This window comes from Durio zibethinus, chromosome 19, assembly GCF_047325235.1.
Source record: "Durio zibethinus cultivar Kanyao isolate XHJ-2024 chromosome 19, ASM4732523v1, whole genome shotgun sequence".
Lineage (NCBI taxonomy): Eukaryota > Viridiplantae > Streptophyta > Magnoliopsida > Malvales > Malvaceae > Durio > Durio zibethinus.
Genome location: NC_143180.1, coordinates 11,285,317 through 11,295,480, shown reverse-complemented (window position 1 = coordinate 11,295,480; position 10,164 = coordinate 11,285,317).

Below are 10,164 nucleotides of genomic sequence, written 5' to 3'. Positions count from 1 at the left end.
ATGAAAAAAAAGTAAAAAGAAGGAAATTGTGAAGGGAAAAAGTTATTAAAAAATTACAAAGTTGAAAAAAAATAAATTAAGAGAAAAAATTAAATAAAATACCCAGAAAGGAAAAATAAAAATAAACAAAGTAAGAAAATAAAAAATTAGCGAAGCAAAAAAATATAAAAAGACAAATGAATAAAAATTTCAAATATAAAATGGAAAAAACTTTTAGTTTAGAATGTAAAAAGAAAAACAAAAAAAAAAAAACAAATAGAGGAAAAAGATATAAAATATGAAAGATGAAAAATAAAATAAAAGAAAGTGCACAAAAAAAGAAGTTTGAGGTTTTAAAATTATAAAGAAGAAATAAAAATAGGTGTGAACAAAAAGATTTAAGAAAAAAATAAAAAATGAAAATGCAAAATATATAAAATAAAATTTGAGAAAAAGAAGAAAAAAATAAAAAATGAAGAGGCAAAAATATGAAAAAAAAATAAAAAGAAAAAAATTTATAGAAAATTTTAAAACAAAGAAAAAAGTGAACAAAAAAAAAAATGAAAGCACATAAAAAAAAAAGTAAAAAAAAGAAGAAAAATTTGAAAGGAGAAAAAGTTAATGAAAAATTATAAAAATGCAATAGAAAATAACCAAGAATGATAAAAGAAAAAAAGATAGAAAAATAAAAAATTCTAAAACTTTATAAAAATTTATGAAATTATAAATAAAGAAAGAAAATAAAATACGAAAAAAAATTAAAGCAAAAGAAAAAAGATAAATAAAGCACAAAAAAAAAAAAATACTACAAAAAATATAAAAAGTAAGAAAATGAAAAAGGACAAAAATTGAATAAAAATTTCAAAAATGAAATGGAATGAAAAAATGAAAAAAATTAGTTTAAAAAATACAAAAAATTGAGAAACATATAAGTTCTAACAATATAAAAAGTTTGAGAATTTAAAAACACAAATAAGAAATGAAAGGAAATTTATGGAAAAAAAAAAGAATTGGAATAAAAAATAGAAAAATAAAATTTTTAAAACGACGAAAAATTAAAATAAGAAAAAAAATTAAAGCAAAAGAAAAAAGATAAATAAAGCATGAAAAAAAAAAACAAAAATACAACAAAAAATTATAAAAGGTAAGAAAATGAAAGAGGACAAAAAATGAATAAAAACTTCAAAAATTAAATGGAATGACAAAATGAAAATAAAATTAGTTTAAAAAATAAAAAAAAATTGAAAAACATATAAGACCTAACAATATAAAAAGTCAGACAAAAAATTAAAAAAGAGAAAAGTTAATGCAAAATAAAAAAAAAAGTATGAGAATTTAAAAGCGCAAATAAGAAATGAAAGGAAATTTGAGGAAAAAAAGAGACAAAAGATTTGGAATAAAAAATAGAAAAATAGAAATTTTTAAAACAACAAAAAAAATTAAAACAAGTAAAAATGAAAGCTGATGAAAAAAAAAAAGCAAAAAGAAGGCAAATTATGAAGGGAAAAAGTTATTAAAAAATTACAAAGTAGAAAAAAAAGAAAATAAAAAATAAATTAAGAGAAAAAATTAAATAAAATACCAAAAAAGGAAAAAATAAAAATAAACAAAGTAAGAAAATAAAAAATTAGCGAATCAAAAAATATAAAAAGGCAAAATGAATAAAAATTTCAAATATAAAATGAAAAAAACTATTGGTTCAGAATGTACAAAGAAAACTAAAAAAAAATATAACAAACAGAGGAAAAAGATATAAAATATGAAAGATGAAAAATAAAATAAAAGAAAGTGCACAAAAAAAGAAGTTTGAGGTTTTAAAACTATAAAGAAGAAATAAAAAAAAGGTGTGAACAAAAAGATTTAAGAAAAAAAAATGAAAATACAAAATATATAAAATAAAATTTGAGAAAAAGAAGAAAAAAATAAAAAATGAAGAGGCAAAAATATGAAATAAAAGAAAAAGAAAAAAATTTATAGAAAATTTTAAACCAAAGAAAAAAGTGAACAAAAAAGAATGATGGCATATAAAAAAAAAAGTAAAAAAAAAGAAGAAAAATTTGGAAGGAGAAAAAGTTAATGAAAAAAATATAAAAATGCAATAGAAAATAACCAAGAATGATAAAAGAAAAAAAGATAAAAAAATTAAAAATTCCAAAACTTTATAAAAATTTATGAAATTATGAATAAAGAAAGAAAATAAAATAAGAAAAAAAATTAAAGCAAAAGAAAAAAGATAGATAAAGCACGAAAAAAGGAAAAAAAAACAAAAAATTATAAAAAGTAAGAAAATGAAAAAGGACAAAAATTGAATAAAAATTCCAAAAATGAAATGGAATGACAAAATGAAAAAAAAATTAGTTTAAAAAATACAAAAAATTAAAAAACATATAAGACCAAACAATCTAAAAAGTCTGACAAAAAATTAAAAAAGAGAAAAGTTAATGCAAAATAAAAAAAAAAAAGTATGAGAATTTAAAAACGCAAATAAGAAATGAAAGGAAATTTGTGGAAAAAAAAGAAAAGACAAAAGATTTGGAATAAAAAAGAGAAAAATAAAAATTTTTAAAACAGCGAAAAAATTAAAAAAAGTAAAAATGAAAACATATGGAAAAAAAAAAAGCAAAAAGAAGGAAAATTGCAAAGGGAAAAAGTTATTAAGAAATTACAAAGTAGAAAAAATTAAATTAAGAGAAAAAATTAAATAAAATACCAAAAAAGGAAAAAATAAAAAATTAGCGAATCAAAAAAATATAAAAAGACAAAATGAATAATCAAATATAAAATGGAAAAAACTTTTAGTTTATAATTTACAAAGAAAAAGAAAAAAAAATAACAAATAGAGGAAAAAGATATAAAATATGAAAGATGAAAAATAAAATAAAAGAAAGTGCACAAAAAAATAAGTTTGAGGTTTTAAAGTTATAAAGAAGAAAAAAAAAAGGTGTGAACAAAAAGATTTAAGAAAAAAATAAAAAATGAAAATACAAAATATATAAAATAAAATTTGAGAAAAAGAAGAAAAAAATAAAGAATGAAGAGGCAAAAATATGAAATAAAACAAAAAGAAAAAAATTTATAGAAAATTTTAAAACAAAGAAAAACCTGAACGAAAAAGAATGAAAGCACATAAAAAAAAGTAAAAAAAAGAAGAAAAATTATAAAAATGCAACAGAAAATAACCAAGAATGATAAAAGAAAAAAAGATAGAAAAATAAAAAATTCCAAAACTTTATAAAAATTTATGAAATTATGAATAAAGAAAGAAAATAAAATAAGAAAAAAAAATAAAGCAAAAGAAAAAAGATAGATAAAGCACGAAAAAAGAAAAAAAACAAAAATACAACAAAAAATTATAAAAAGTAAGAAAATGAAAAAGGACAAAAATTGAATAAAAATTTCAAAAATGAAATGGAATGACAAAATGAAAAAAAAAATTAGTTTAAAAATTACAAAAAATTAAAAAACATATAAGACCAAACAATCTAAAAAGTCTGACAAAAAATTAAAAAAGAGAAAAGTTAATGCAAAATAAAAAAAAAAGTATGAGAATTTAAAAACGCAAATAAGAAATGAAAGGAAATTTGTGGAAAAAAAAAGAAAAGACAAAAGATTTGGAATAAAAAAGAGAAAAATAAAAATTTTTAAAACAACGAAAAAATTAAAAAAAGTAAAAATGAAAACATATGGAAAAAAAAAAGCAAAAAGAAGGAAAATTGCAAAGGGAAAAAATTATTAAAAATTTACAAAGTAAAAAAAAATTAGGGAATCAAAATGTAGAAAAGGAAAAAAAATAAAAATAAACAAAGTAAGAAAATAAAAAATTAGGGAATCAAAAAATATAAAAAGACAAAATGAATAAAAATTTCAAATATAAAAAGAAAGTGCACAAAAAAAGAAGTTTGAGGTTTTAAAATTACAAAGAAGAAATAAAAAAAGGTGTGAACAAAAAGATTTAAGAAAAAAATAACAAATGAAAATATAAAATATATAAAAAAAATATTTGAGAAAAAAAATGAGAAAAAGAAGAAAAAAATAAAAAATGAAGAGGCAAAAATATGAAATAAAACAAAAAGAAAAAAAATACAAAAAAGGACAAAAATTGAATAAAAATTTCAAAAATGAAATGGAATGACAAAATGAAAAAAAATTAGTCTAAAAAATACAAAAAAATTGAAAAACATATAAGTCCTAACAATATAAAAATTCAGACAAAAAATTAAAAAAGAAAAAAGTTAATGCAAAATAAAAAAAAAGTATGAGAATTTAAAAATGCAAATAAGAAATGAAAGGAAATTTGTGGAAAAAAAAAGAGAAGCAAGAAAAGACAAAAGATTTGGAATAAAAAATAGAAAAATAAAAATTTTTAAAACAACGAAAAAATGAAAGCATATGAAAAAAAAGTAAAAAGAAGGAAATTGTGAAGGGAAAAAGTTATTAAAAAATTACAAAGTTGAAAAAAAATAAATTAAGAGAAAAAATTAAATAAAATACCCAGAAAGGAAAAATAAAAATAAACAAAGTAAGAAAATAAAAAATTAGCGAAGCAAAAAAATATAAAAAGACAAATGAATAAAAATTTCAAATATAAAATGGAAAAAACTTTTAGTTTAGAATGTAAAAAGAAAAACAAAAAAAAAAAAACAAATAGAGGAAAAAGATATAAAATATGAAAGATGAAAAATAAAATAAAAGAAAGTGCACAAAAAAAGAAGTTTGAGGTTTTAAAATTATAAAGAAGAAATAAAAATAGGTGTGAACAAAAAGATTTAAGAAAAAAATAAAAAATGAAAATGCAAAATATATAAAATAAAATTTGAGAAAAAGAAGAAAAAAATAAAAAATGAAGAGGCAAAAATATGAAAAAAAAATAAAAAGAAAAAAATTTATAGAAAATTTTAAAACAAAGAAAAAAGTGAACAAAAAAAAAATGAAAGCACATAAAAAAAAAAGTAAAAAAAAGAAGAAAAATTTGAAAGGAGAAAAAGTTAATGAAAAATTATAAAAATGCAATAGAAAATAACCAAGAATGATAAAAGAAAAAAAGATAGAAAAATAAAAAATTCTAAAACTTTATAAAAATTTATGAAATTATAAATAAAGAAAGAAAATAAAATACGAAAAAAAATTAAAGCAAAAGAAAAAAGATAAATAAAGCACAAAAAAAAAAAAATACTACAAAAAATATAAAAAGTAAGAAAATGAAAAAGGACAAAAATTGAATAAAAATTTCAAAAATGAAATGGAATGAAAAAATGAAAAAAATTAGTTTAAAAAATACAAAAAATTGAGAAACATATAAGTTCTAACAATATAAAAAGTTTGAGAATTTAAAAACACAAATAAGAAATGAAAGGAAATTTATGGAAAAAAAAAAGAATTGGAATAAAAAATAGAAAAATAAAATTTTTAAAACGACGAAAAATTAAAATAAGAAAAAAAATTAAAGCAAAAGAAAAAAGATAAATAAAGCATGAAAAAAAAAACAAAAATACAACAAAAAATTATAAAAGGTAAGAAAATGAAAGAGGACAAAAAATGAATAAAAACTTCAAAAATTAAATGGAATGACAAAATGAAAATAAAATTAGTTTAAAAAATAAAAAAAAATTGAAAAACATATAAGACCTAACAATATAAAAAGTCAGACAAAAAATTAAAAAAGAGAAAAGTTAATGCAAAATAAAAAAAAAAGTATGAGAATTTAAAAGCGCAAATAAGAAATGAAAGGAAATTTGAGGAAAAAAAGAGACAAAAGATTTGGAATAAAAAATAGAAAAATAGAAATTTTTAAAACAACAAAAAAAATTAAAACAAGTAAAAATGAAAGCTGATGAAAAAAAAAAAGCAAAAAGAAGGCAAATTATGAAGGGAAAAAGTTATTAAAAAATTACAAAGTAGAAAAAAAAGAAAATAAAAAATAAATTAAGAGAAAAAATTAAATAAAATACCAAAAAAGGAAAAAATAAAAATAAACAAAGTAAGAAAATAAAAAATTAGCGAATCAAAAAATATAAAAAGGCAAAATGAATAAAAATTTCAAATATAAAATGAAAAAAACTATTGGTTCAGAATGTACAAAGAAAACTAAAAAAAAATATAACAAACAGAGGAAAAAGATATAAAATATGAAAGATGAAAAATAAAATAAAAGAAAGTGCACAAAAAAAGAAGTTTGAGGTTTTAAAACTATAAAGAAGAAATAAAAAAAAGGTGTGAACAAAAAGATTTAAGAAAAAAAAATGAAAATACAAAATATATAAAATAAAATTTGAGAAAAAGAAGAAAAAAATAAAAAATGAAGAGGCAAAAATATGAAATAAAAGAAAAAGAAAAAAATTTATAGAAAATTTTAAACCAAAGAAAAAAGTGAACAAAAAAGAATGATGGCATATAAAAAAAAAAGTAAAAAAAAAGAAGAAAAATTTGGAAGGAGAAAAAGTTAATGAAAAAAATATAAAAATGCAATAGAAAATAACCAAGAATGATAAAAGAAAAAAAGATAAAAAAATTAAAAATTCCAAAACTTTATAAAAATTTATGAAATTATGAATAAAGAAAGAAAATAAAATAAGAAAAAAAATTAAAGCAAAAGAAAAAAGATAGATAAAGCACGAAAAAAGGAAAAAAAAACAAAAAATTATAAAAAGTAAGAAAATGAAAAAGGACAAAAATTGAATAAAAATTCCAAAAATGAAATGGAATGACAAAATGAAAAAAAAATTATTTTAAAAAATACAAAAAATTAAAAAACATATAAGACCAAACAATCTAAAAAGTCTGACAAAAAATTAAAAAAGAGAAAAGTTAATGCAAAATAAAAAAAAAAAAGTATGAGAATTTAAAAACGCAAATAAGAAATGAAAGGAAATTTGTGGAAAAAAAAGAAAAGACAAAAGATTTGGAATAAAAAAGAGAAAAATAAAAATTTTTAAAACAGCGAAAAAATTAAAAAAAGTAAAAATGAAAACATATGGAAAAAAAAAAAGCAAAAAGAAGGAAAATTGCAAAGGGAAAAAGTTATTAAGAAATTACAAAGTAGAAAAAATTAAATTAAGAGAAAAAATTAAATAAAATACCAAAAAAGGAAAAAATAAAAAATTAGCGAATCAAAAAAATATAAAAAGACAAAATGAATAATCAAATATAAAATGGAAAAAACTTTTAGTTTATAATTTACAAAGAAAAAGAAAAAAAAATAACAAATAGAGGAAAAAGATATAAAATATGAAAGATGAAAAATAAAATAAAAGAAAGTGCACAAAAAAATAAGTTTGAGGTTTTAAAGTTATAAAGAAGAAAAAAAAAAGGTGTGAACAAAAAGATTTAAGAAAAAAATAAAAAATGAAAATACAAAATATATAAAATAAAATTTGAGAAAAAGAAGAAAAAAATAAAGAATGAAGAGGCAAAAATATGAAATAAAACAAAAAGAAAAAAATTTATAGAAAATTTTAAAACAAAGAAAAACCTGAACGAAAAAGAATGAAAGCACATAAAAAAAAGTAAAAAAAAGAAGAAAAATTATAAAAATGCAACAGAAAATAACCAAGAATGATAAAAGAAAAAAAGATAGAAAAATAAAAAATTCCAAAACTTTATAAAAATTTATGAAATTATGAATAAAGAAAGAAAATAAAATAAGAAAAAAAAATAAAGCAAAAGAAAAAAGATAGATAAAGCACGAAAAAAGAAAAAAAACAAAAATACAACAAAAAATTATAAAAAGTAAGAAAATGAAAAAGGACAAAAATTGAATAAAAATTTCAAAAATGAAATGGAATGACAAAATGAAAAAAAAAATTAGTTTAAAAATTACAAAAAATTAAAAAACATATAAGACCAAACAATCTAAAAAGTCTGACAAAAAATTAAAAAAGAGAAAAGTTAATGCAAAATAAAAAAAAAAGTATGAGAATTTAAAAACGCAAATAAGAAATGAAAGGAAATTTGTGGAAAAAAAAAGAAAAGACAAAAGATTTGGAATAAAAAAGAGAAAAATAAAAATTTTTAAAACAACGAAAAAATTAAAAAAAGTAAAAATGAAAACATATGGAAAAAAAAAAGCAAAAAGAAGGAAAATTGCAAAGGGAAAAAATTATTAAAAATTTACAAAGTAAAAAAAAATTAGGGAATCAAAATGTAGAAAAGGAAAAAAAATAAAAATAAACAAAGTAAGAAAATAAAAAATTAGGGAATCAAAAAATATAAAAAGACAAAATGAATAAAAATTTCAAATATAAAAAGAAAGTGCACAAAAAAAGAAGTTTGAGGTTTTAAAATTACAAAGAAGAAATAAAAAAAGGTGTGAACAAAAAGATTTAAGAAAAAAATAACAAATGAAAATATAAAATATATAAAAAAAATATTTGAGAAAAAAAATGAGAAAAAGAAGAAAAAAATAAAAAATGAAGAGGCAAAAATATGAAATAAAACAAAAAGAAAAAAAATACAAAAAAGGACAAAAATTGAATAAAAATTTCAAAAATGAAATGGAATGACAAAATGAAAAAAAATTAGTCTAAAAAATACAAAAAAATTGAAAAACATATAAGTCCTAACAATATAAAAATTCAGACAAAAAATTAAAAAAGAAAAAAGTTAATGCAAAATAAAAAAAAAGTATGAGAATTTAAAAATGCAAATAAGAAATGAAAGGAAATTTGTGGAAAAAAAAAGAGAAGCAAGAAAAGACAAAAGATTTGGAATAAAAAATAGAAAAATAAAAATTTTTAAAACAACGAAAAAATGAAAGCATATGAAAAAAAAGTAAAAAGAAGGAAATTGTGAAGGGAAAAAGTTATTAAAAAATTACAAAGTTGAAAAAAAATAAATTAAGAGAAAAAATTAAATAAAATACCCAGAAAGGAAAAATAAAAATAAACAAAGTAAGAAAATAAAAAATTAGCGAAGCAAAAAAATATAAAAAGACAAATGAATAAAAATTTCAAATATAAAATGGAAAAAACTTTTAGTTTAGAATGTAAAAAGAAAAACAAAAAAAAAAAAAACAAATAGAGGAAAAAGATATAAAATATGAAAGATGAAAAATAAAATAAAAGAAAGTGCACAAAAAAAGAAGTTTGAGGTTTTAAAATTATAAAGAAGAAATAAAAATAGGTGTGAACAAAAAGATTTAAGAAAAAAATAAAAAATGAAAATGCAAAATATATAAAATAAAATTTGAGAAAAAGAAGAAAAAAATAAAAAATGAAGAGGCAAAAATATGAAAAAAAAATAAAAAGAAAAAAATTTATAGAAAATTTTAAAACAAAGAAAAAAGTGAACAAAAAAAAAATGAAAGCACATAAAAAAAAAAGTAAAAAAAAGAAGAAAAATTTGAAAGGAGAAAAAGTTAATGAAAAATTATAAAAATGCAATAGAAAATAACCAAGAATGATAAAAGAAAAAAAGATAGAAAAATAAAAAATTCTAAAACTTTATAAAAATTTATGAAATTATAAATAAAGAAAGAAAATAAAATACGAAAAAAAATTAAAGCAAAAGAAAAAAGATAAATAAAGCACAAAAAAAAAAAATACTACAAAAAATATAAAAAGTAAGAAAATGAAAAAGGACAAAAATTGAATAAAAATTTCAAAAATGAAATGGAATGAAAAAATGAAAAAAATTAGTTTAAAAAATACAAAAAATTGAGAAACATATAAGTTCTAACAATATAAAAAGTTTGAGAATTTAAAAACACAAATAAGAAATGAAAGGAAATTTATGGAAAAAAAAAAGAATTGGAATAAAAAATAGAAAAATAAAATTTTTAAAACGACGAAAAATTAAAATAAGAAAAAAAATTAAAGCAAAAGAAAAAAGATAAATAAAGCATGAAAAAAAAAACAAAAATACAACAAAAAATTATAAAAGGTAAGAAAATGAAAGAGGACAAAAAATGAATAAAAACTTCAAAAATTAAATGGAATGACAAAATGAAAATAAAATTAGTTTAAAAAATAAAAAAAAATTGAAAAACATATAAGACCTAACAATATAAAAAGTCAGACAAAAAATTAAAAAAGAGAAAAGTTAATGCAAAATAAAAAAAAAGTATGAGAATTTAAAAGCGCAAATAAGAAATGAAAGGAAATTTGAGGAAAAAAAGAGACAAAAGATTTGGAATAAAAAATAGAAAAATAGAAATTTTTAAAACAACAAAAAAAATTAAAACAAGTAAAA